The 25,673-nt window shown below is 44.5% G+C and overlaps 1 protein-coding gene and 1 pseudogene across 2 annotated transcripts in view; both read left to right on the top strand.

Annotated features, from left to right (window-relative positions):
- The window catches only part of Rere (arginine-glutamic acid dipeptide repeats), a 394,753-nt gene that overhangs the window by 12,147 nt on the left and 356,933 nt on the right, over positions 1–25,673 (top strand). The gene's annotated exons all lie outside the window — the stretch shown is intronic.
- Positions 24,318–25,240, top strand: LOC122121421 (annotated as a pseudogene).

Genomic DNA, 25,673 nt, shown 5'->3' with positions numbered 1-25,673 from the left:
TCCCTCAGCTCTTCAGCTCGAGGCTAGCGCTCTACCACTTGAGCTACAGCGCCATTTGTGGCATTTTCTGCTTGTGTGGTGCTGAGTAATTGAATCCGGGGCCTTATGCATGTAAGGCAAGCACTCTACCACTGAACCACCTTCCCAGCCCCACATACATGTTTTTTTAGCAGTTTATTTGGCAGTTGTTTTTTTTTTTTTTTTGGGTCCGGTCATGGGGCCTGAACTCTGGGCCTGGGCGCTGTCCCTCAGCTCTTCAGCTCAAGGCTAGCGCTCTACCACTTGAGCCACAGCGCCACTTCCGGCTTTTTTCTTTTTGCTTATGTGGTGCTGAGGAATTGAACCCAGGGCCTCAGGCATGCAAGGCAAGCGCTTTTAACCACGGAGCCACCTTCCCAGCCCCTTGGCAGTTGTTTTGAATGGCGTAATGAACTTAATTTTCATAGACTAGTGATAATTTTGAGGTCTTTGTAGAATCTTTAAACAGCTTTGATATAGTATAAAACATTAGTAATGGGTTATATGTATGCTTAGAGTAAGTGTTGTAATTTTTCTAATAATGAATGAATGGACGATAGCTTTTCTTTTTACTTTTTTTTTTTTTTTTTTTGGTCCCATCATGGGGCCTGAACTCTGGGCCTGGGCACTGTCCCTCAGCTCTTCAGCTCAAGGCTAGCACTCTACCACTTGAGCCACAATGCCACTTCCGGCTTTTTTTTCCTACTTATGTGGTGCTGAGGAATCGAACCCAGGGCCTCATGCATGCAAGGCTAGCACTTTACCACTGAGCCAACTTCCCAGCCTGTCGATAGCTTTTCTCATAGCTCAAATAACTAGGTTTTCAAGACCTAGGACAGGTTACCTTTCCTTCCATTGCTTTCCATATTCATTTACCATAGCATACAGGTCAACTGTATGTAGTTGTATAGTTGTCATAATAATACTTTTGAGTTGGGAGTTATTATTGTTGTTGGTTATGGGGCTTGAACTTAGGGCCTGGCCGCTATCCCTGAGCTCTAGCACTTTGAGTCACAGCTCCACTTCTAGTTTTCTGGTGGTTAATTGGAGATAAGAGTCTCACAGACTTTCCTGCCTGCTATGGCTTTGAAACTCCATCCTTACATCTCAGCCTCCTAAGTAGCTAGGATTACAGGTGTGAGCCACCAATTCCCGGCAGAGAAAAATTATTATTTTTTGCTGGTCCTGGGGCTTGAACTCTGGGTCTGAGCTCTGTCCCTGAGCCTCTTTGAGCACAAGCTCTACCACTTGAGCCATGGCCCCACTTCTGGCTTTTTCTGAGTGGTTTATTGGAGATCAAGAGTCTCACTGACTTTCTTGCCTAGACTGGCTTCAAACCACAACCCTCAGATCTCAGCCTCCTGAGTAGCTAGGATTACAGGTATGAGCTACTGGTGCCTGGCTAAAAAAATATTTTTGATTGTTTTTATTATTATTATTATTTTTTTGGGTCTGGTCATGGGGCCTGAACTCTGGGCCTGGGCACTATCCCTCAGCTCTTCAGCTCAAGGCTAGCACTCTACCACTTGAGCCACAGCGCCACTTCCGGCTTTTTTCTTTTTGCTTATGTGGTGCTGAGGAATCGAACCTAGGGCCTCTATGCATGCAAGGCAAGCGCTCTACCACTGAGCCACCTTCCCAGCCCTGTTTCTTTTCTTTTTTTTTTTTTTTTTGTCGGTCGTGGGGCTTGAACTCTGGGCCTGGGCGCTGTACCTCAGCTCTTCAGTTCAAGGCGAGCGCTCTACCACTTGAGCTACAGCGCCACTTCCGGTTTTCTGGCGGTTTATTGGAGATAGGAGTCTCATGGTCTCTCCTGCCGGGGCTGGCTTTGATCCGTGATCCTCAGATCTCAGCCTCCTGAGTAGCTAGGATTACAGGTATGAGCTACTGGTGCCTGGCTAAAAAAATATTTTTGATTGTTTTTATTATTATTATTATTTTTTTGGGTCTGGTCATGGGGCCTGAACTCTGGGCCTGGGCACTATCCCTCAGCTCTTCAGCTCAAGGCTAGCACTCTACCACTTGAGCCACAGCGCCACTTCCGGCTTTTTTCTTTTTGCTTATGTGGTGCTGAGGAATCGAACCTAGGGCCTCTATGCATGCAAGGCAAGCGCTCTACCACTGAGCCACCTTCCCAGCCCTGTTTCTTTTCTTTTTTTTTTTTTTTTTGTCGGTCGTGGGGCTTGAACTCTGGGCCTGGGCGCTGTACCTCAGCTCTTCAGTTCAAGGCGAGCGCTCTACCACTTGAGCTACAGCGCCACTTCCGGTTTTCTGGCGGTTTATTGGAGATAGGAGTCTCATGGTCTCTCCTGCCGGGGCTGGCTTTGATCCGTGATCCTCAGATCTCAGCCTCCTGAGTAGCTAGGATTACAGGTATGAGCTACTGGTGCCTGGCTAAAAAAATATTTTTGATTGTTTTTATTATTATTATTATTTTTTTGGGTCTGGTCATGGGGCCTGAACTCTGGGCCTGGGCACTATCCCTCAGCTCTTCAGCTCAAGGCTAGCACTCTACCACTTGAGCCACAGCGCCACTTCCGGCTTTTTTCTTTTTGCTTATGTGGTGCTGAGGAATCGAACCTAGGGCCTCTATGCATGCAAGGCAAGCGCTCTACCACTGAGCCACCTTCCCAGCCCTGTTTCTTTTCTTTTTTTTTTTTTTTTTGTCGGTCGTGGGGCTTGAACTCTGGGCCTGGGCGCTGTACCTCAGCTCTTCAGTTCAAGGCGAGCGCTCTACCACTTGAGCTACAGCGCCACTTCCGGTTTTCTGGCGGTTTATTGGAGATAGGAGTCTCATGGTCTCTCCTGCCGGGGCTGGCTTTGATCCGTGATCCTCAGATCTCAGCCTCCTGAGTAGCTAGGATTACAGGCGTGAGCCACCAGCGCCCGGCCCCTGTTTCTTTTATAAATTGTTGTGGCTGCCGAACCCAGGTTGCCTTTGGACTCTCAAATCTCAGAGTACTGGGATTACAGGCATGAGCCACCATGCTCTGTTACAAGGTCTTAAATTCTCTGTTAAGAAACTGGTCTTGGGTTGGAGGCATAGAGTCCTAGCCAGTGAGTGAAAGCATCGGGTGCCAAGATCTAGTTGGTCTCCAACTTAAAACAAACAAACAAAAAATCTGGTCTTAACTGAGTACCAATAGCTCATGGCTGTAATCTTGGCTTAGGGCGCCAAGATCCAGAGAATTAAGGTTCAAAGTCCCAAGACTTCATCTCCAGTTAGCGATCAAAAAGTTGGCCTGGAGGGGTGGTGCACATGGTATAGTACCAGCTGAGCAAGCAAAGTTGAACAAATATGAAGCCCTGAATTTAAACATTGATACTAGCAAAAAGCCAAATCAAACCAAACCCAAACAACCCCTACCCCAAGTAAGTCTAGTATTTGCCTTTTCAGGAGAGTAAGTCAAGGAAGGCACTGAATGAGGGAAGGATTGTGTATTTTCATATTTAGATACTGTTCATATATGTAAATATGACTTAATTAAATGTAAAACGAAAGCTTCTGCTTTAAAAATGGGTTGGGTTGTTGCCCTTCCCTTTTTAAGATGTGGTTTAATGAAACATGAATTAAAGTATGAAATGGTGCGTACATCTTTTTTTTTTTTTTTCTGTGGTCCGGTCGTGGGGCCTGAACTCTGGGCCTGGGCGCTGTCCCTCAGCTCTTCAGCTCAAGGTTAGCACTCTACCACTTGAGCCACAGCACCACTGCTGGCTTTTTTCTTTTTGCTTATGTGGTGCTGAGGAATCTAACCTAGGGCCTCATGCATGCAAGGCAAGCGCTCTACCACTGAGCCACCTTCCCAGCCCCTGGCCCATACAATATTAAGACACAGATTGTTCCCTTGATGGATTTTCTCATTAATGGCAAGGTTAAGACATTATGGAGAAGGAGCCGCCTTAGGAGGCAGTGATGCTGTGGTGTAAGGAGTGAGCAAGGGGCTGTGAAGGTGGCTCAGTGGTAGAGCGCTTGCCTTGCATGCATGAGGCCCTGGGTTCGATTCTTCAGCACCACATAAGCAGAAAAAACCGGAAGTGGTGCTGTGGCTCAAGTGGTAGAGGGCTAACCTTGAGCTGAAGAACTGAGGGACAGCGCCCAGGCCCAGAGTTCAGGCCCACAACTGACAAAAAAACAAACTAACCTCCAACACCCCCCCCCCCCCCCAAAGGAGGAGTGAGCAATGGCTGGGAGTTAGGGACGGCTTGGTGTTGAAGGTGGTGTCTAACCTGTGGTGAAAGGACTGGCAGGATTTGGACATGTGGTAAGTAGCTAAGAGGATTTCAGGCAGGAAATTGCATGGAGCAAACACACAGAGGCTGGAATGCAAGGGGAAATGGTGAGTATTTTGCTGCTTCTATGGTAAGGATTATTGTGTTTTGATTTTCTCTTTTAAAAATTCTTTTTAAAATGTCCTGTGGTAAAAAAAAAAAAAATGTCCTGTGGTAGATCCAGGGCAGATACAGTTCTTTCAGCTCTGATAATTTATATCAGAAGCAGTGACTGGTAGCTGTTCAAATTGTAAGCATTTTGGATAGGAATTGCTTGGGCTGATTTCTCAGGAAGGACAAGCCAGTGTAGCTGGAACCTTAGAGCACTGGAAAAAGAGTTGGATCAAAACAGACAGATTTTACACACCAGGGTCAGACTTTATTCTATAGCCCTTGTATGCAAGTTGAATATAAATTGTAGTTATAAAGTTAATATATGCTCATTATGATCATGTGTATACAATTCAAAATGACAAATGTTCAGTTGCCAGAATTGTTGTATTTTTATGCATATTTAAGCATAGTACCTCTTCGTCTCATTAGCATGTGTTAATTGCACAAAATAATAGGTTTTGTTATGACATTTCCATTCTTTACATCGTATTCATGCTCCTATTACCTTCAGCTGTTCCTCCTCCCACTAGCCCCTTTTCATAGTCCCTCTTTTATTTCATGCCTTTTTTTCTTTTTTTGGTGCTGGTCTTGGGGCTTAAACTCAGCTTGGGCACTGTCCCTAAACTTGTCTGTTCAAGGCTAGCTTTCAATCTCTTGAGCCACAGCTCCACTTCCAGCTTTTTTTTTTTTTTTTTTTGTCAGTTGTGGGGCTTGAACTCTGGGCCTGGGTGCTGTTCCTCAGCTCATGATTTCAGGGCTAGTGCTCTACCACTTGAGCCACAACCCCACTTCTGGTTTTCTGGTAGTTTATTGGAGATAAGGATTTAGACTTTCGGGGCTGGGAAGGTGGTTCAGTGATAGAGTGCTAGCCTTGCATGCTTGAGGCCCTGGGTTCGACTCCTCAATACCACATAAGGAGAAGAAAGCCACAAGTGGTGCTGTGGCTCAAGTGGTAGAGCACTAGCCTTGAGCTGAAGAGCTGAGGGATAGCTCCCAGGCCCAGAGTTCAGCTCCCACGACCAACCAAAAAAAAAAAAGAGTTTAGACTTTCCAGCCTGGACTGGCTTTGAATCGTGATCCTCAGACCTCAGCCTCCTGAGTAGCTAGGAGGATGACACCAGCTTTATTTTGATAGTTAGTTGGAGATAAGAGTCTCACACACTTTTTTTTTTGGGTCCGGTCTGGGGCCTGAACTCTGGGCCTGGGCGCTGTCCTTCAGCTCTTCAGCTCAAGGCTAGCGCTCTACCACTTGAGCCACAGCGCCACTTCCGGCTTTTTTCTTTTTGCTTAAGTGGTGCTGAGGAATCGAACCCAGGGCCTCATGCATGCAAGGCAAGCGCTCTACTACTGAGCCACCTTCCCAGCCCTCTCACACACTTTTCCCTGGGCTGGCTTCAAATCACAGTTCTCAGATCTCAGCCTCCTGAGTAGCCACTTGTGCCGAGTCATGACTTATTTTATTTTGAGACATGGTTTTGCCACAGGCTACTCTGAAACTCGTGATCCTTTTGTCTCTTTAATTCCCAGATCTGGGATTATAGGTAGGAACTACCTTGTCTGGCCACAAGTTGTATATTTTAGAGATTTAGCTTCTAATTAAAATACCAAAGGTGCTGGTGGCTCACCCCTGTAATCCTAGCTACTCAGCAGGCTGAAATCTGAGGATCGTGGTTCAAAGCCAGCCTGGGCAGGAAAGTCCAGTCCATGAGAGTCTTACCTCCAACAAACCACTAGAAAACCGGAAGTGGCACTGTGGCTCAAGTGGAAGAGTGCTTGCCTTGAGCTGAAGAGTGCAGGGACAGCGCCCAGGCCCAGAGTTCAAGCCCCACGACCAACCGGAAAAAAAAAAAAAATACCAAAGGTTGTAGCTCAGTATTCATGAGTATGTTTAGCTTATACTAGGCCTAGGGACCAGTCCCTTTCATCAAAAATGAATACAATTACTTAATATTTGTAATACTTAATATTACATAATATTTGTAATACAAATAACTATCAAATCCAACTTGAGGTCCTCTTGTTCTTTCCAAATTCTTCAGCTTGTAGGCCTAAAATATGGACAGAAAGTGGATTTTTTCTGTCCTTCCAGTCTAAGACCCTTTCCTGGGGAGGGCAGCCAGTGTGGCTGGATTCTGAAATGGAGTTAGGAGTGACAACTGCTTTGGAACTTTGGTGATTTGGTACTGGATAGTGAGTGGATAGTGATTTTTTTTCAAATAATTTATAGTTGAAACTGATTTCCAACTGTTAGAGGCAATATACCCTTTCAGACTTTCCTTGTTAGTGTTTTAAATAGAAAATCTGAGTTGGAAAAGACTTCAAGGTAAAAAGACTTTAAAAATTGGTAAGTGTTTAAAATTAGTTAAAAAAATCTTTTTGTCTGTATCAGAGGTTGAGCTCGAGGATGGTTTTTTAGTAGCTGTTTCTGCCTTCCAGCTTTGTCTCTCGCTTAGTTGAGTCTGTAGCAGCTCCGTTGATTGCCCAAGGACAGTTTGCTGAAGAGTGGCTATTAATACAAGCTCTGTCTAGGACCCTGATCTGTATTGTTTCATTTGAAAAGGATGTCAACAGTATCTCATCAGAGATGGTTCCTATTGATTTTGGTAGAACCAGATATCTTACTCCCTTTTCTTACACTGTGTATATGTTTAATACTCACTTTCCTATTTTTCATGTTTTTTTTTTTCCCTTGTTGGTCCTGGGGCTTGAACTCAGGGGCTGGACACTGTCCCTGAACTTCTTTTGCTCAAGGCTAGCATTCTACCACTTAAGCCACAGTGCTTCTTTTGGCTTTTTTCTGAGTAGTTTATTGGAGATAAGAATCTCATTGGCCAGGTGCTGGTGGCTCTTGTTTATAATCCTAGCTACTCGGGAGGCTGAGAGATGAGGACGGAGGTTCAAAGCCAGCCCAGGCACAAAAGTCTGTAAGACTTTTTTGAACTCTGAACTCCTTCAGCTCTTCAGCTCAAGGCTAGTGCTCTAGCACTTGAGCCACAGCACCACTTCCTGCTTTTTTTTCCTTCTGCTTATGTGGTACTGAGGAATTGAACCTAGGGCCTCATGCATGCAAGGCAAGCACTCTACCACTGAGCCACCTTCCCAGCCCTGTGAGACTCTTTATCTCCAGTTAAAATGGGAAGTAGCCCTGTGGGTCAAAGTGATAGTATTGCTTTGAGCAAAAAAAGCTCAGTGCCCTGAGTTCAAGCCCCAAGACAGACCCCCCCCAAAAAAAGTGTATGTGTGTGTATACACACACACACACACACGCACACACGCGTGCGCACACACACACACATACACACACACATATTTACAATGTGATTCCTGAATTATAGACCTCTCATTTCCATTATTTCATATTTCTGTGTTTTTTTTTCTGTTTGGATAGTTTTTTGTTTTGTTTTTTCAGTTGTGGAGCTTGAACTCAGGGCCTGGGTGCTGTCTCTGAGCTTTTTTACTCAAGGTTAATGCTCTTCCACTTTGAGCCAAAGCTTCAGTTTGGTTCTTTGGTGGTTAGTAGGAGATAGGAGTCTCCCAAGACTTCCCTGCCTGTGCTGACTTTGAATGATGATTCTCAGATCTCAGCCTGGTAGCTAGCATGAGCCACCAGTGCTCAGCTGCAACAAATATTTTATTCTTAGTATGCTCAATCGCTAGTACCACACACATACACACACACACACACACACACACACACACACACACACACACACACACACAACTTTGAGAGTGTACTTCGTGCATGTCTTTTTTTTTTTTTTTTATTGTAAAGCTACTATACAGAGGGTTACAGTTACATGAGTGAGGTAATGAGTACACTTCCTCTTGAACATTGTTACCCCCTCCATTGTTTTCCCCCTACCATCCCCTCCCTCCCTCCCTTCCCCGAGGTTCTTTTCGTGCATGTCTTTTAATAACTAATCCAGCAATGTTTTAATCTCAAAAATCTGTAAAAATACAGTGGAGATGGTAGGAATAGATTTGTTTGTATGAAATATCAAAACTAGTAATTTTTCCTGCCACATCATTGGACCCATGAAGACAGAGGTAGAACTAAAGTTAGCTTGTAGCCCCTTGAAATGATTTTAGAGGTCATTACCCCGTTTATTCAGAAAAGGTGATCTTTTTTTGCCTTACGGGCATCAACAACTTGTAACTAGAACCCTTCATATGGGTTATTGTTATTATTATTAATTATTATTATGTTTTGGTTGGTCGTGGGGCCTGAACTCTGGGCCTGGGCACTGTCCCTCAGCTCTTCAGCTCAAGGCTAGAGCTCTACCACTTGAGTCATAGCACCACTTCCGGCCTTTTCTGCTTTTTTGGTGCTGAGGAATGGAACCCAGGGCCTTCTGCATGTAAGGCAAGCACTCTACCACTGAGCCACCTTCCCAACCCTTATTATTTTTTTCTCCCTTAACACTGTCCAGGATTAAGGGGGAATTGTCTGGTAAGTGCTTCTTTTCTTGAGGAACTTACCTAAGTTTTCTCACTTTTGGCTTGGCTATTTGGGGTAGCAAGTGGCCATGTTGTTAGCACTTCTTAGAATACAGGTGCTGACAAAAGCCTTGCATCCCCAAGACCTTATGCTTGGGTCTTGCCCTTCTTGCAAGTTTCAAGGGTGCCAATTGCCCGCCTTGCCGGTGTGGAGATAGCTTGAAATCCAAGGCATCTTTTGAGGATATCAAAGGATTGTGGAGTGTGGAAATGTTAAGGTTGCAGAATGCTTGCCGAGTACCACATGCTGTCGATGTGCTTACCGTAGTGATTTATGAGCCTTGGAAATGTGTGCTTTTGATACAGCTGTCATGAAGGTGGGCTTCAGTCTCCCTCGTCTGTACAGCTCTCTGAAATGATTGACTCTGAGCTCCCGTACAAAAATGGACCCCTGCTTCCTTACGTTCCCACCCTTCACAGCTTCTTTAAACCGTCTTAAAATTGAGGGAAAATGTTTGGAATAAGACACATTGAAAAGATCATACATCTGGCGGAAGTGTTAGAGAACTGAATGTGGCTCATGTACCAGGAAGAGAAGAGTGTGACTGTTTTTTATTTATTAATTTAAATTTTTATTGTGAAGATACCTTACAGAGGGGTTACAATTACATGAACAAGGTAATGAGTACATTTGTTATCAAGCATAGTTGCCTCCTCCTTTGTTTCCCCTTCTCATCCCTTCCCATCTCCCACCCCCCTCCCCCACCACCAATGTGATTGTTTTGAGCTCATCTCTATTCCTGCTTAGTTCAGAAGGCTGTGGTGCCACTGAGTTGGCATTGCTTCATTTTTAATGCTCAGCTTAGACACAGTGACAGTTGTTCTCTTCTGATGGGAGGTGTTTGTACATAGTTGTATACTCCTTGGCCCATCACATTCACCATGGGAGGCATTTACAGACGTGTTTGTGAAGGTCCTTAGCCTCTGTTGGTGGTGTTAGTGACAGGAGGACTGTGGCCGGGAGTTTGTGTTATGTAGAATAAGACCTAAGTGTTGCAATTTTTTGTTTGAGGGCTCTGGAAGATTAATAATAATTAGACCATACAACTAGCCAAATACATAGTTAAAATTATGATTAAGGCTGGGAAGGTGGCTTAATGGTAGGGTGCTTGCCTAGCATGCATGAAGCCCTGGGTTCAGTTCCTCAGTACCACATGCACAGAAAAAGCCGAAAGTGGTGCTGTGGCTCAAATGGTAGAATGCTAACCTTGAGCAAAAGAAGCTCAGGGACAGTGCTCAGACCTTAAGTTCAAGCCCCAGGACTTGCCCCCCCCCCCAAAAAAAAAGTATGTTTCAAAGATGAGGTAAATCTGTTGCACTCCCTGATTTTTGTGAATTAGTGATGTTGTTTGCTTTTATGTGCTTAGAAAACATTGTATACTTAGTACCTTTCAATTATGAAAATTTAATATTTTCTAGAAGACTGAACATGGGCTTCAGTATGTGAAGAAAACACTTTTCTGATTTCCGCTTCTGTGAAGCTTCATTTTGTGCTGATGACAAATTCCAGGAGAAAATTGTTCAAAATTTTCACATTCATATACTTTGTTTATATTTTCTGACAGGTTTTCTTTCCTTTGTATTTTGTGTTGGGCTTGACTACTGGCTTAAAAATAACATCTCTTTTTCTCCTTTTTTTCCTTCTATGGTTGCTATTGAGGTCTGGGGTGTTTAATTTGGAAAAGAATAAAGAAAGAGACAAGAAAGCACTAATCAATTCTGTAAGTGAAACATAACTGTTGTTATAGGAACAATCCGGTTTAAATCCTGCCTCCTTTCCTGGAGGCTGCTCTTATCCAAGTCTCCTTTCCTCTAGGCTCTTGAGATCATCTGAGTGTTTTGTTGGGATTGTGCATTCATTGAGCTATATTTTTGTGTGTGTGTGTCTCAAACAGGACACTATTCTAGGTATAAGGATATAAAGATGAGTAAGCTGTGTCCCTCCCCTCATGAATTCAAGACCAAGTTGGGGAAACAGGAACAAAAATAAATTCTGAATAAAGCAAATAAATTCTAATAAAGCAAAAAACCATGCTTTAGCAGCCAAGAGAGAAGAGCTGTATGTACTCTCTGGGCTTTTGCACAGCATGTGTGCAGTGCCTGCAACAATAACCACAACAAGACTTGCTTATCAACAACTGATTCATCCCTCTCACAGAACACTTCCAGGCAGCTGCATTCAGTTTGGATATGTAAGCCTGATGTAAGTTGATGACATTGCTCAGCTCACTGATGGTTGGCTTTTGAGGAGTAGAGAATAAATATTTTCTAGAAAGAGGTTGAACATTCTGACTTGGTATTCATTCTCCTGAATCTGAAATGTCTTCCTATATACTTTGTTGGCTTTTTGTTGTTATTGTTGTTGGTTGTAGGGCTTGAACTCTGGGCCTGGGCGCTGTCCCTCAGTATTTCAGCTCAAGGCTAGCGCTCTACCATTTGAGCCATAATGCTCAAATGGTTTTCTGAGTGGTTTATTGGAGATAAGAGTCTCACTGACTTTCCTTCCAGGGCTACTTTTGAACTGAGATCCTTAGATCTCAGCCTCTTGAGTAGTTAGGATTACAGGCGTGAGCCACCAGGCTGGCTTACTTTGTTGACTTTTAAGAATATTCTCTTAGAGCTTCTTTTTTTTTTTTTTTGGGTCCGGTCGTGGGGCCTGAACTCTGGGCCTGGGCGCTGTCCCTCAGCTCTTCAGCTCAAGGCTAGTGCTCTACCACTTGAGCCACAGCGCCACTGCCGGCTTTTTTTCTTTTTGCTTATGTGGTGCTGAGGAATTGAACCCAGGGCCTCAGGCATGCAAGGCAAACGCTCTACCACTGAGCCACCTTCCCAGACCTCTCTTAGAGCTTCTATTAAAAAATATTTTGTCTTGAATCCCTTTGGAGAAAGAGTTCTTTCTAAATAGAAAGGACAATATTTAGTTTTCCACTTCAGTCTTACCTGCTGATTTTCCTTCCTCTCTAAAAAGTGTAATCTGATCTGTTTTCTTCCTAGAAAGTGCTTGCTTATGGAGGAGGATCTGAAAGACCATTAGCAAGAATTCACTAGAATTACAAAAAAAAAAAAAAAAAAGATAAGAATCCCATAGGACTTTATCAGTGCAATTTCAAGCTGTTAATTGTAGCTGTTCCTTTCATATTTCTCTTACTGGCATCAGATCTACTTATTTATCAAATAGATTATTATTTTGTTACTAGTTAGATAGTATGTAGAAGGTGCTGCAGAAACTTGCCAAATGGTGGTGCTGGCCTGCATTAAGAATAGTCATGACTTTCTTTTTAATGGGTGATAGTCCTTTAGCTGTTTTGCATACTTTTTAATATGTATGCTCTGTTATCTGTCTGAAAGGAACATATAAATTCAGTTCTAATCTTAGAAATCTCTGGTTTCAGAGAAGATTGGCTGGCACTGAGTGCTTGTGTCTGTCAGCCAGCCAACAGGGATTGGATGACACTATGTTTCATGTTTTTATTTATTTAATTTTTTTTTGCCAGTCCCGGGGCTTGAACTGAGGGCCTGGGTACCGTCCCTCAGCAGCTGCAGCAGTTGTTGCCGCTACCACCACCACTGCCGCCGCCGCCCCGCCTCCTCTTCCTCTTCTCCTTCCTCTCCTTCCTCTTCCTCTTGTTTCTCTTCCTTCTCCTGCCCCTCCCCCCTCCTCCCTCCCCTCCTCTTCCTCTTCCATGCATACTAGGCAAGCACTCTACCATTAAGCTACATTCCCAGTCTATGTTTCATGTTTAATGATGATATTATTGACCTCACTGCGAGGCAAGCTTTGCAAGAATAAAATATATAGAGCTATGTAGGACAAAAGTGAAATAAAACCAAGAATTTATTGCTTAGGATAACAAACAAATATAGCCTAGTTTCAGGCTAATTTGAGATTTTTGTGGCTTAAGGAAATTGACTAAGGGTTAAGAGCTGGATTTTGAAGACTGTGTGCTCTTGGACTAGGAGTTTTGGAGACAGGTTAGAACAGTGGCAGCAGGGTCAGCTGGAGGCTGGGACTGTGGTGTGTGTGTACTAGGTCTAGTAGAATGGGCAGGCTTGCAGTTCAGAGTTTGAGGAAGCCAGGAGCAAGGAAGATTTCTGTTGACACCTGGGGAGGCGCAGAAGTTACGCGTTAGGACCTCCCCCCTTATATTCTAAGTCATTAGAGATTTTTAATGTTTAAATCTGCTAAATTATTACCCTTATGCTTTCCATGAAACCCTTTACAATTACTAGATAATTTATGTAAGTAAAAGTTGGCAACAAAATTAATTATTACTATTTTTTTTTTTTGTCAGTTGTGGGGCCTGAACTCTTGGCCTGGGCAATATCCTTCAGCTCTTCAGCTCAAGGCCAGCGCTCTACCACTTGAGCCACAGCATCACTTTCGGCTTTTTTCTTTTTGCTTATGTGGTGCTGAGGAATGGAACCCCGGGCCTCATGCATGCAAGGCAAGCGCTCTACCACTGAGCCACCTGCCCAGCCCCTGACTTCTGGTTTTCCTAGTGGTTTATTGGAGATAAGAGTCTCACGGATTTTTCTGCCTGGACTGGCTTTAAACTGTGATCCTCAGATCTCAGCCTGCTGAGTAGCTAGGGTGACAGGCATGAGCCACCAGTGCCCCGTTAACAAAATTAATTTTTCTAAGGCATCTCTATATTCTTAGACTGTTGTAAGTATAATGTAGCAGATTTAAACATTAAATATCTCTAAATCTCTTTTAGAATATAAGGGCGGGGGAGAGGTTCTTTCTGGCAGACCTAACAGTAAGGAAGGAGCTAGCTAGCCAGTGCTTGAGGAGTGTCTGTCTGAGGTAAAAAAAAAATTTTTTTTTGGGTCGGTTGTGAGGCTTGATCTCTGGGCCTGGGTGCTGTCCCTCAGCTCTTAAGCTCAAGGCTAGCTCTACCACTTGAGCCACAGTGCAGCTTCTGGTTTTCTGAGTGGTTTATTGGAGATAAGAGTCTCAGAGACTTTTCTGCCCTGGCTGGCTTTGAACTGCGATCCTCAGATCTCAGCCTTCTTAGTAGCTAAGATTACAGGTATAAACCACCAGTGCCCGGCCCTAAACACATTTTAAAATGAGGCAACTGTGTTACTTAGACAGTGAGAGACGTGTGTGTAAGTGAGTATGTGTGTGTGTGTGTGTATGTGTGTGTATGTGTGTGGTTCTGTGGTAAGGAGGTTGTTAGGCCTTGGAGCAAGGCCTCTGCAGGTAAGAGACCTGCAGAACTGTGACAAGCCCCTGGGAGCAGAGGGAAGGAGTTTCTGTGCAAAAGTCTGGAGGTGGGTCTTGCTGGTGTCAGCATGGAACTGTGGCAGTACTCTTGGAGTATAGGTCAGAAGGAGAGAGGCAGGTTGGGGGAGAGAGAAGGAAAAGAGGAAAGAGGAGAGGGGAGAAAGAAGCTAGGGCAGAGGTCCTCCAGAACACCTTACCTTACACCTCTGGCATTTCATTCTGTGTGGAATGGGAAGTCATTAGAAGATTTTTGTCAAGTGTATCAGGGTCTTGACTCTAAAAGACCTCTTTAGCTGCTTTGTGAAATAGTTAGGCTGCTGCTTGTCAGAGTGGAAGTGAAAAGATTGGTTGGAAGCCACTTCAGTAGTCTAGGGGAGAGGAGGAGGAGGAGTGCATTGGGTTGACCAGTTGGTGGTACAGGTAGAGTAACAAAAGTGGTTTGGAGAGATGATGTGTCCTGAGAACTGAAAGTTACCATATAAACAGTTGAAGGGATATTCTATGAATGCTGTGGACTGGCATTTCCAGTGCCTTTATCTTTAGAGGATTTGGTAGATTTTCTATCCTGGAACTGGGAAAGATCAGGTCTGAGACTTGTCTGTATCATGCATCCATTCACTGATGGAACAAGAAAGATTCCATAACAACTGGCGTGTAAACGTCCATCTGTAATGGTCATTTATTGAATATAAAAGGTATGTCTGAAAACTGTATGCCTGAATAAATAATATGCTGAATTCTGGTATTTAGTGTGATTGTGTTCCACTCGAACTGGTTAGTATTAACTGTGAAATGTGTTGCAGCAATAATAAGGTATGCTGTGGGTACCTTTCCGCTGTTATTGAAATCCATTAACAACTTCTGCTGTGCTTGGCTGCCTTTCATTGTTACGCTTTATGGTTCATGCTAAAGCTCTTGGTGTAAATGACATCCATTCTGCAATGGTTTCTCAAGGCTCTACAAGCAGTGATGATGGGTTTTGAGTGAACATCTGTTTACTCCACAGGAGTATAGCTAACCTGAGGGGTTTGGGGTCAGGGTTTGCCAGGCTTCTACTGTCTGCCCGTAGAATATTACCTAGAAAGACCTTGGATAATTTCATGAACTTGTAGAACCACATTGGCTGGTGGTACCCAACCTGACTGAAGACCCTTTGTTTCTTCAGCTACAGAGAGACATTAATTTTACCAGGTACTGTAGAAAGAAGGTCCTGTAAAAAGCGAGTGAAGGGCCGGGCCCTGGTGCCTCATGCCTATAATCCTAGCTACTCAGGAGGCTGAGATCTGAGGATCGCAGTTCAAAGCCAGCCCGGGCAGGAAAGGCTGTGAAACTCTTATCCCAATAAACCACCAGAAAAGGCACTGTAATTCAAGTGGTAGAGCGCTAGCCTTGAGCTGCAGAGCTAAGGGACAGCGCCCAGGCCCAGAGTTCAAGTCCCATGACTGACAAAAAAAAAAAAAAAAAGTGAGTGAAGGAGCCGGACCCCGGTGGCTCACACATGTAATCCTAGCTATGCAGGAGGCTGAGATCTGAGGATCCCGGTTCAAAGCCAGCCCAGGCGGGAAAGTCTGTGAGACTCTTCTCTCTAGTTAACCACCAGAAAACCAGAAGTGGTGCTGTGGCTCAAGTGGTAGAGAGCTCGCCTTGAGCTGAAGAATTCAAGCCCCATGACTGACCACCCCCCCACCCCCCCCCCCCCCCAAAAAAAAAAAAGGTGAGTGAAGGTACTTTAAATCATTACATTGGAGCTGGGAAGGTGGCTCAGTGGTAGAGCGCTTGCCTTGCATGCATGAGGCCCTGGGTTCGATTCCTCAGCACCACATAAGCATGTGAACACTGTTATATATTACAGACTATGGTAGACAATTTGCTCCAGGGAAGTTAGAATGAACTTGTGACTTTGAAATTATGTAATCATTTAATCACAATAAAAAAAAAAAGAACCTCGGGGAAGGGAGGGAGGGAGGGGATGGTAGGGGGAAAACAATGGAGGGGGTAACAATGTTCAAGAGGAAGTGTACTCATTACCTCATTCATGTAACTGTAACCCTCTGTATAGTAGCTTTACAATAAAATAAAATTTAAAAAAAAAAAAAAAAGAAAAAGAAAAAAAAAGCCGGAAGTGGTGCTGTGGCTCAAGTGGTAGAGCGCTAGCCTTGAGCTGAAGAGCTGAGGGACAGCGCCCAGGCCCAGAGTTCAGGCCCCATGACCGGCACCCCCCCACCCAAAAAAAAATCATTACATTGATTTTTTTTTTAATTTGTATTTTGTAAAATTTGGTTTTGGGAGGGTGTGTTTACTTGGACTTGAACTCAGGGCCTAGGTGCTGTCCCTGAGCCTTTTTTTTTTGGTCAGTTGTGGGGCTTCAACTCTGGGCTTGCGCCCTGTTCCTGCGCTCTTCAGCTCAAGGTGAGTGCTCTACCACTTGAGCCACAGTGCCACTTCCGGGTTTCTAGTGGTTTTTATTGAAGAGTCTCACAGTCTTCTTTTTCTTTTCTTTTCTTTTTTTTGCAGGCCATGGGCCTGAACTCTGGGTCTGGGCGCTGTCCCCCAGCTCTTCAGCTCAAGGCTAGCGCTCTACCACTTGAGCCACAGTGCCATTTCCAGCCTTTTCTGTTACTGTGGTACTGAGGAATCGAACCCGGGGCCTCACGCATGCAAAGCAAGCACTCAACCACTATGTCACCTTCCCAGCCCTGTCTCACGGACTTTTTTTCTGCCCGGGCTAGCTTTGAACCATGTTCCTCAGATCTCAGCCTCCTGAGTAGCTAGGATTACAGGCGTGAGCCACCGGCGCCTGGCTTTGTCTGATTTTTTTAAGATAAAAATTTAACTGGCTTATAAAGTGCAAGTCCTGGACTTCAGTCCCCAGTACCATTCTCCTCAAATAAAAAATATTCAGGGAGATGGGAAGGTAGCTTAGCGGTAGAGTGCTTGCCTAGCATGCATGAAGGCCGGGGTGCAATTCTTCAGTACTACATACACAGAAAGCACTAGCCTTGAGCCAAAGAAGCTCAGAGACCAGTGCCAGGCTTAACCAGTCAAGCTACTTGACAGGCCAAAAAACAAACAAACAAACAAAAAACAAATCAGAAGGAACTTCTTTTCCATAGTCACTTAAAGCTTAATAATAAAGGTTTTAGAAAGTTTTTTTTTTTTTTTTTTTTGGTTCAGTCATGGGGCCTGATCTCTGGGCCTGGACGCTGTCCCTCAGCTCTTCAGCTCAAGGCTAGCACTCTACCACTTGAGCCACAGCGCCACTTCCGGCTTTTTTTCTTTTTGCTTATGTGGTGCTAGGGAATTGAACCCAGGGCCTCATGCATGCAAGATAAGCGCTCTACCACTGAGCCACCTTCCCAGCCCCAAGATTTTTTTTGTTGGTAGCACATACCATTTATTTATCATCATCATCATCGTCATCATCATCATTTTGTCAGCTCTGGGGCTTGATTTCAGGGCCTGGGCACTGTCCCTGAGGTTCTTTTTTGCTCAGGGCTTAACATGCTAACACTTGAGCCACAGCTCCACTTCTGACTTTTTCTGTTTATGTGCTACTGAGAAATTGAACCCAGGGCTTCATGCATACTAGGCAAGCACTTAGCCCTACATAACTTTATTTGATGAAAAGTGTGCATTCTCTGATTTTCTTTCTAGAGAAATGCATATACACATTCAGTGCAGCAGTTTATTCATAATATGTTTACTTGAGTAGCTGCCAGCCATAATGTATAGTATTAGGACACACTAGTGAACAAAATAGGAAAATAAAACAAGGGAGGAAACAAATCTAAAATCCCCAAAGATTACTTTTCATGTACTGTACTGCAGACAGTAAGTAAAACACAAGAAATAAGAATATTACACAGTATGTGAGGTTTTGTGTGGACAAAATGGAATATGTAAGGCTGTTTACAGCAGGGTAGGCATTGGATAGGTGTTATAGAATCATCAGGTTCAGATGGTGTCGGGGGAGCCATGTGTAGTGTGGGGATGGAGCCTTCCAGCAGTGGGAAACAGTGGAAAGGCACTAGTAGTGGCTGCCAGGAAGGCAGTATGATCTGAGCAGGAGCAGAAGGAGCAAGGGGAAAAAGTGCTGTCAGTCATTTCCTAACGTTGCATAGCTATTGACCACAAATTGGGTGGCTTAATAAAACAGAAATCTAGTGGCTTCAAATGGGAAAGCACTGGAAGGTTTTGAGCAAAGAAGTGACATGATGTGATTTGTGTTTTAAAAGGTTACTTTCCCTCCTGTGTTGACAGTGTTGACAGCCTCAGAAATAAGGAGATGGGTGGGAGCCTACTCTCAGAATAAACCACCTCGAGAATGCTGAAAAGAATTTGGCTTTAGGATGCATTTTCAAAGTATAGCAAGCAGGGCACTGGTGGCTCATGCCTATAGACCTAGCTGTTCAGGAGGCTGAGATGGGAGACGGAGGTCCAAAGCAGCTCAGGCAGACAAATCCTTGAGACTCACTTCAAATTAGTCAGCAAAAAAGCTGGAGATGTGACTCAAGTGTCAGTTCTGACTGGAAGTCTTGTGAGAGTGGGAGGCCCTGAGTATAAGGCCCTCTACTGGGCTTGAAAGTGTGCACGTGCACACACGCACATGCACGCGCGCGCGCGCGCGCGCACACACACACACACACACACACACACACACACACACACACAATAATGATATTTCCTAATGATTCTCCCTCACCACCCCTCATTATTAGACACTGAACTCAGGGCTTCATGCTTCCTAGGCAAGCAGTCTACCACTTGAGCCATGTCCCTAGCCCTTTCTGATGGAATTTGGTGTAGACTCGAGTTAGGGAGGCCAGGTTTTGGGACTGAGTTGCTAGAAATTGTCAACTGACATTGGTTAAGTGAATCTCGAGCTGGGATGCAGCCGGGCACTGGTGGCTCATGCCTTTAATCCTAGCTACTCAGGAGGCTGAGATCTGAGGATTGCCCAGTCCAGGCAGGAAAGACCATGAGACTCCTATCTTCAATAAACCACCAGAAAACCGGAAGTGGTGCTGTAGCTCAAGTGATAGAGTGCTTGCCTTGAGCTGAAGAGCTGAGGGACAGCGCCCAGGCCCAGAGTTCAAGCCCCACAACTGACAAAAAAAAAAAAAAAAAAAAAAGCTGAAATTCAAACCCAGTGCAGGAGGGTTCCCTGTAGTTCTCATTATTGAGGAGACTGACTCTAGAAATTGTTCGAACCTAGGAGTTTGAGACCAGCTGAGTAACACAGTGAGCCCCTCAGCCCCAATCAAACTTTAGGGTACTGAATTTAACGTAGTATGTTATACAGAATCTAATTCAGGTGAGAAACTTGGGTCTAGATGTATAATTGTAAGTCCATGGCAAATGTAATTGAAAATGAGAATTTGAAAGATCAGTCACCACTGGAGTATGATGAAGAAATACCCAAGAGCCAATCCCTGAGAGTTGAAGAGGTTTGGGAGAACAGTCAGCAAGGAAATTTGAGATGAGATTAGTCAAAAAGGAAGACACCAGGAGACTGTGAACTCTAGAATTCAAGGACGCCACATAAGGAAAATGGATTCAAGGGAGAAGGGTAGATTTGGGAAAACAAGCTTTGGTCATTGGTGACCTTGGCAACTTTGAACTTCCTGGAGTACTTGGCCTTTATTGAAGTGGGCTCCAGAGAGGAGGAACCAGAGGGAATGTGGCACCTTTTAGAAGACACTTGATGTGAAGAATAGAGGAAAAGGCTAGAGCCAGTGGAAATTGAGTGAGGGTTGTTGTTTTTGTTTTAGATGAGATGTAACACTATATATCCTTCAAAATTTGGTATGGTTTCAGGGAATGAATGCTTTTGTGAACATGCACGTTCAAAGCTTAAGCCCATGGGGCAAAACCCTCCAAATCTCTTTGAGACTTACATTATATTAAGAAGTTTCATGGTCTGATAATTAGACCACAAAGAATGAGAATTCCTAAATGTCTTTAATTTTTCTTGTACGGAATAAACTTTAGTGCACGTCATTTTTTTGACATGTCATAATACTTATTTTACATTTAGTGGGCTGGGAAGGTGGCTCAGTGGTAGAGTGCTTGCCTTGCATACATGAGGCCCTGGGTTCGATTCTTCAGCACCACATAAGCAGAAAAAGCCGGAAGTGGCGCTGTGGCTCAAGTGGTAGAGGGCTAACCTTGAGCTGAAGAGCTGAGGGACAGTGCCTAGGCCCAGAGTTCAGGCCCACAACCGACAAAAAACAAAACAACAACAAAAAAAAACCAAACAACTCCCCCCCCCAAAATACATTTCGTACTTTTTCAGCACTGTTCTACATGAATTTTATCTTTATACAATTCTATGTAATAGGTATTATTATCCCATTTTATAACTGTGGGAGGAGAAGGGAGGCACAGAGACATCTGGTAATTTGCCCAGAGTTACTCAGCTCAGAAATGACAAATGCAAGTGTTTCTATTAAATTTGGACAGTACTGGGGATTTAATCTAGTTTTGTGCCTGCTGGAGCCATGCCCCCAGTCCTTCTGTTTGTCTTGTTTCTGAGGTAGGGTCTTGTTAACTTCTTCTGGGCTAGTCCAGCTTGAGACTATCCTGCCTCTGGATTCCAGCCCAGTAGCTGCACAACCAGACAGCCTCACCTGGCCTTTGCAAAATTTTGTTTTAATCTTTTTGTTGGTTGTGGTGCTTGAACTTGGTGCCTGAGTGCCATCCCTAAGCTCTTTTTCTCAAGGCTAGTGCTCCACCACTTTGAGCCACACCACCACCACCACCACCACCACCACCACCACCACCACCACCACCACCACCACCACCACCACTACTTCTTCTTCTCCTCCTTGTCGTTGTCATCGTCCTCCTCCTCTTCATCTTCTTCTTCGTCGTATTCTTTGTCTTTTTAAAAATTTTTAAAAATAATATAGGGTCTTATTATGTAGCCCATGATGGCTTTGGACTCAGCCATCCAGATGATGGGATTACAATCTCAGTGTACACCTCCATACCTTACTAGAACCAAGTTTTGAACCCAGTCAGTTGGACTCTAGACTGTTTATAACTACTGCACTGTGCTTCTCCGTGTGTGTGTGTGTGTGTGTTTGTGTGTGTGTGTGTGTGTGTGTGTGTGTGTGTGTGTTGTATACTAAGATTTGAATTCAAGGCTTTGTGCTTGCCATGCAGGCACTCTGAACCAGACCCTTGACCGTTTTTTGCTCTGGCTTTTTTGGGGTCTTGCTTGTACCTGAGCTGGCCTATATCGTCATCCTCCGATTTATGTTTATTGTGATAGCCAGGATGACAGATGTTTGCCACCATGTCCATCTTTTTCTGTTGAGATGGGCTTTTTCAACTATTTTTTCTGAACATGCCTAGAACTGGGATCCTTCTGACCCACCTCTTATGTAGCTGGGATGACAAAACATATGCCACTTGCTTCCAGCTATTAGTTGAAATGGAATTTTATGAATCTTTTGGTCTGAGCTGGTCTTGAATTAAAATACTCTTCATCTCAGGCTTTCAAGTTTCTAGGATTATAGACATGAGCCACTGGTGACTGGCCCCATATGGTTCTTTAATTATAGTTGTTAATAAAATGTGTGTGTGACCTGTCCCTAAGTGAGGTGAAGATGAGTATTTGGAAAGTTTTTGAGATTGTGTGTGTGTGTGTGTGTGTGTGGTATTGGGGTTTGAATTTAGAGCCTAGTGCTTGCTTTATCATTTGAGCTGCACTACCAGCTCTGGGAGCCTTTGATATTTTCATCTAAAATGTAGTGTAAGAGAAAAAGCAGTGTCTTCATGTACTTATCTTGAGCTGTAAAATGAATATAGTAATATTATAACGACTTTTCTCCAAGGACTTGAGCCATTGTCTAAAACTTGTGGACTGGCATATACCTCTACCCTTTCTGTTTTCTGCTGAAATAGCGAAGTTCCACCAGAAAGATGGGGACAGGAAGGAAACAGCTGGGAAAGCTCTGTTGTATGGAGAAAAACTTGTGGCAGTGCTCAGGATGGCTGAACACTGTGGGAAGAGAAGTGCTCGCAGTAAGTGGTGCGGAGAGAGACAGGGTGGCTAGCTGGGCAGGTGGGTGGTTCAAGGAGATGAGAGCCCCTAAGAACTCTCCTCTCATTCCCCTCACCCTTCATCCTGGCAGGACGATGGTGACAAGGAAGAGTGAACCAATGGCAAAGTGTTCACTAGAAGCTGTGGAATGGTTGCCCAGATATTGTGTTAAAACTCTGGGACAATACTTTTGTGTAATTACTTTTTCTCTTTCTCTTTTCTTTTTCTCTTGACTTGGGTATCATTGATACCAAGTTTATATCCTTTACTACATTGTAACTGTCCAGTATCTTCAATGTAAATGTTCTATTGGAGGAAGTGATACAAAGACCAGATCCACGATCAACTTCTGCCCTTCCCCTACAGTAAAAGGAGCTCCCAGAGCCTCAGCAGTCCATACTCATTTATTTATTTATTTTTCCTTGTTTACAGCAAGATAATTTCATTTCCCTTTCTTCAGTAAAAAAGGATAATGATTGACCCTCTTCTCTTAATTAAGCATGAAACCAAATCGGACATTTAAGTGGGAACAGAACAATGGCACATATAGGGCCTTGCATTTTCCTTTATGAAGTCCTTGGGAACTGTACATGTGTTTTGTAGACTGCTTTGATTGAAAATATTTACACAGAAAATGAGCTTGTGGAATGAACACATTGGAATATGAATTTATCACCCCTAAATAAGTCTCAGTGTGTACAGCATCCAAGGACTCCTAGAGGCTGATTCTAAAGATAGGATTGGACTGGAAAGATGACTGCTGGGTTTTTCACATGACTTCTTCAGAGCACTTTTCTGGAATGGATTTTGCATTTATTTGTTTCATGTTCATTATTTACACAGGACTTCCCTGCACATGCTAGAAAGCAAGCCAGTCTTGTTTTCTACTTTGTCCTCAGTGAAGAAAAATTGCTAGATGAGTGAATGGTTTTTAGGTATGTTCTCAATCCATTAAAGTTAATAAAGTATTGATTACAAGAATGATTTTCTAGATGCACATGAGTAAAATGAAAACAGAGCAAAAAGGATTTAACTGCTGGCTGTGTTGTGTTGATGTAGAAAGATAAAATGAAGCCGGGCACCCGTGGCTCATGCCTGTAATCCTAGCTACTCAGAAGGCTGAGATCTGAGGATCACGGGTCAAAGCCAGCCTGGGCAGGAAAGTGCTTGAGACTCTTATCTCCAATAAACCACCAGAAAACCAGAAGTGGCACTGTAGCTCAAGTGGTAGAGCTGAAGAGCTGAGGGACAGTGCTCAGGCCCAGAGTTCAAGCCCCACGACTGACAAAAAAAAATAAAGAAAAAAAAAAGATAAAATGGGAGCCCCACGTTTTCCTAAATACTATTTTCCTCCAAATCATCTGAGTCACAGCCAAAGCTTTATCCATGTTGATGATCTCAACCATTTTTTGTTTGTTTGGTGGCTTGAGCGACCAGTGCCTGGCTCGTGTGTGTGTGTGTGTGTGTGTGTGTGTGTGTGTGTGTGTGTGTGTGTGTGTGTGTGTGTGTGTGTGTGTGTGTGTGTTTGTTGGTCTTGAGGCTCTGGCTCTGTTTTGTGTGTGTGTGTGTGTGTGTGTGTGTGTGTGTGTGTGTGTGTGTTTGTTGGTCTTGAGGCTCTGGCTCTGTTTTGTGTGTGTGTGTGTGTTGGTCTTGAGGCTTGAACTCAGGGCCTGTGCACTATCCTCAACTTCAAGGCTAGTGCTCTACTTTGAGCCACTTTGAGCCACAGCTCTGCTTCTGGTTCTTAGGTAGTTACTTGGAGATCAAAGCCTCTCATGGACTTTCCTGCCTTGACTGGCTTTGAACAGCTTAAAAAAAAAAAAAGTACAGAAGGCCTAATTATATCTCAGCTATAAATTACTTTACAAAAAAATCTGGGACATGCGTGACCAATATTAGGCTTTTAATATTTGTTCATGCTTTGTTTATATTATTCTCTAAAGCTTATATGTTTTGACTGTTTCATAACAAGTTTAAATATATAAAAACCTGATTCATGAAAGTCAGATGTGGGTGCGTGGCGGAACACTCCCTCGTGGCCGGCCCCCCCCCCCCCCCCAGCCCTGCCCCAGCCCCGCACCCTGAGGCCGCACCCGAGCTGCCAAGCCCACCCAGGCCCGAGCCGCCCAGGCCGGGACGATGGTGAAGTGTTTCCTGGGCCAGAGCGTGCTCCGAAGTTCCTGGGACCCGAACCCCTACCGCAACCATGTCTTGACAGAAGGCAGAGTACACCGGGAGGTCACCCCTGACCAGAAGCTTCTGTCCCGGAGACTCCTGATCAAGACCAACAGGATGCCCCCGCCGGGCGGAGCGACTGTTCCTGCCAGTGTTGCTCACGCGGTGTACATCCTGGAGGACTCGATTGTGGACCCACGGAATCAGACCATGACCACCTTCGCCTGGAACATCAACCACGCCCGGCGGGTGTGTTTACTGTGTGAACCCCGACAGCAGCTGGACCGAAATCCGCCGGGAAGCCTGGGCCTCCTCCAGCCTGTTGGGCGTCTCCAGAGCCATCCAGGAATTTGGTCTTGCCCGGTTCAAAAGCAACGTGCCCAAGACGATGAAGGGCTTTGAGTATATCCTGGCCAAGCTGCAAGGGAGGCCCCTTCCAGAACGCTCGCGGAGACCGCCAAGGAAGCCAAGAAGGCAGCTACAGAGAAAGCCAAGGATCTGGCCAACAAGGCCGCCGGCAAGCAGCAGCAGCAGCAAGGCCGCCAGCAGCAGCAGCAAGGCCACCAGCAGCAGCAGCAGCAGCAGCAAGGCCACCAGCAGCAGCAGCAAGGCCGCCAGCAGCAGCAGCAAGCAGCAGCAGCAGCAAGGCCACCAGCAGCAGCAAGGCCGCCAGCAGCAGCAAGCAGCAAGCAGCAGCAGCAGCAGCAGCAGCAGCTTGTGTAGCCGCCCGCCCTCCCCGGGGTTCCTCAGTAAAGATCACTTCAGTCCTCTGTGCTGTCTGGGAGGTGGGCCTGGCAGCCGGCCCCGCGCACCCGCGTGGACGGCTAGACTGTGTGCCCCGCTTCTCCCTCCTGTGCCCCGAGCCCCCAACAGCAGCCAGCATGTGACAGGCGCTCAACAAATACCTTTGAATCCACTCGCCCTCCTCCCTCCAAAAAGTAAAATGTGTCCTGTGGATGTGGCTCAAATGGTATAAAACCCTAGTTAAAAACTGTACTACAGCCAAAAAGAAAATAACTTTACTAAAAATAAAATATGAATAAAAATGTTATTTGATGTGTTACAAATTCAGGAAATGATATTATATTTGTACTTTTACATAGGAGTGATATTTCCTTACCTCCAGTTACTAGTGAGTTTTAGAAAAATAAGTTATTTTTAAGCATCTGCTTTGTTTCCTTGTGAATTGTTATGAAAGGCATTCCATCTGGATATGATTTAATGTAATTTCATCTTATTGCTATGGCATTTCAAAGAATGGAATATTTCTTAAACATCTCTGTTTAGACAGATGTTTGACTTGTACATTTTAAACTTGGG

The sequence above is a fragment of the Dipodomys spectabilis genome, unplaced genomic scaffold (assembly GCF_019054845.1).
Source record: "Dipodomys spectabilis isolate Male_0828 unplaced genomic scaffold, ASM1905484v1 ptg000188l, whole genome shotgun sequence".
Classification (NCBI taxonomy): domain Eukaryota; kingdom Metazoa; phylum Chordata; class Mammalia; order Rodentia; family Heteromyidae; genus Dipodomys; species Dipodomys spectabilis.
This window is presented reverse-complemented; position numbering and strand designations above follow the sequence as displayed.